Here is a 1,865-nt window from a genome sequence, read left to right on the forward strand (position 1 = left end):
GCAGAGATAGGATTGTTGCAAAGCACAAAAATTTTACAGCACTGAAAGTTCCCAAGAACATAGTGGCCTCCATAATTCTGAAATGGAGGAAGTTTGGCACAGCCAGGACTCTTCCAAGAGCTGATCACCAAACTGAAGGAGAAGGGCCTTAGTGAGCGAGAGGACCCAATGGTTACTCAATGGTCACTCTGACCTGTGTGGAGATGGGACTGAGTTCTAGAAGGACGACCAAAACTGCACCCTTCCACCGGTCTGGGCTTTATGGCAGAGTGACTAGATGGAAGTCTCTCCTCAATGAAAAACACATGAAATCCCCCAAAAAACACCTAAAAGTCTCTGACTGTGAAGAACAAGATTTTATTGTGGTAAAACCAAGATTCAACTGTTTGGCCTGAAATCTAAATAAAATATCTGGAGGAAACCAGGCACTGCTCACCACTTGCCCAATACCATCCTAACAGTGAAGCATGGTGGTGGCAGCGTCATGCCCTGGGGGTGTTTTTAGCAGCAGGGAATGGTCAGGGTTGAGGGAGAGCAATGAAAACCTACAGTGATCAGACTGGGCCAAAGGGTCACCTTCCAATATGACAATGACCCAAAACAAAGATGACACAAAGTGGCCCAGCCAGAGCCCTGACCTAAAAAATGGCCGTCCACCAATGGCCCCCATCCAACCTGACTGAGCTTGAGACAATTTACAAAGAAGAATGGCAAAAAATCCCCCAATCCAGGGGTGCAAGGCATGTTGCATCATCACCCAAGAAAAACTCCAGGCTAAAATTGATGCCAAAGGTTTTTCAACTAACTACTAAGTAAATGATCTGAATACTTATAAATGTAATCTCTGTTTTTTCTTTTTAATACGTGTACAAAATTGTCCAAAATTCTCCTCTGACTTTGTCATTATGGAGTACTGAGTGTAGATTAATGAGAACAAAAATAATTGAAAGGATTGTAGCATCAGGCTGCAACAAAACAAAAGTGAAGGGGTCTGAATACTTTCTGAAGCCATCCTATATGTGAATGTAATTTATATTCATGTGCACTGATATTCTGCCATTAATTAATAATTAAATCTTATAATATTACGTTTTACAAGAATCCACTGCAAAGTTAAAAACTCCATATTAAAAATATAATTAGAATTTTTAAAATAGAATAAAACTTAAAAGATTTAGCTTGTTCATTTCCTATTAATGATCTAAGAAATTCTTTGTGAATGAATGTGGTTTGTTGTACTATAAACAAACATGAAAATGTATTTTTTTATACTGATATCAAACTTTAGGATTTGTGTGAAGATAAAGAAAGGTATAATGTTTGTATTTTTTATTGTTTTATATTTATTATTTTTTTTATATATAGGTATAAACACTTTTGTATTTCTTTTTATGTCATGTTGTTTTAATGCCAAATGACGACACCATTCTAACGTATAGAAAAGACATGAATAGTGCTGCATTCAACCACATGTAGTCAATCCCTTTGTTCACCCAAGACAGCTACTATACTATTGTAAAGATTGATTACTATTATTAATAAAAATAATTGTCTGCATTGCAACTTCCATGCTGCCTGGATTGCTCAGAAATCTATGTATCCTCCTGTTAGGTATTCTGTTTCTCAAACTTCTTTATATTCTCAACAGAAGTGAATTGGCGGAGTGTCAGAAAAAACATAAAAAAAAAAGCCCTAGGAAAGATTAAACTAGTATATAAAAATATACTTTTTTTTTATCCCAGAACCTTGTGATTTGGCTGAAGTTAGATCTGCCCCAGATTTATGGATTCCCTTATTCCCAGCACTGCGCTCCCTTAGATTCTGGGCTTATTTATAGATGTCATGGATATTTAAAGTTATTTTTT

Source organism: Pyxicephalus adspersus, chromosome 3 (genome assembly GCF_032062135.1).
Source record: "Pyxicephalus adspersus chromosome 3, UCB_Pads_2.0, whole genome shotgun sequence".
Taxonomy (NCBI): Eukaryota; Metazoa; Chordata; class Amphibia; order Anura; family Pyxicephalidae; genus Pyxicephalus; species Pyxicephalus adspersus.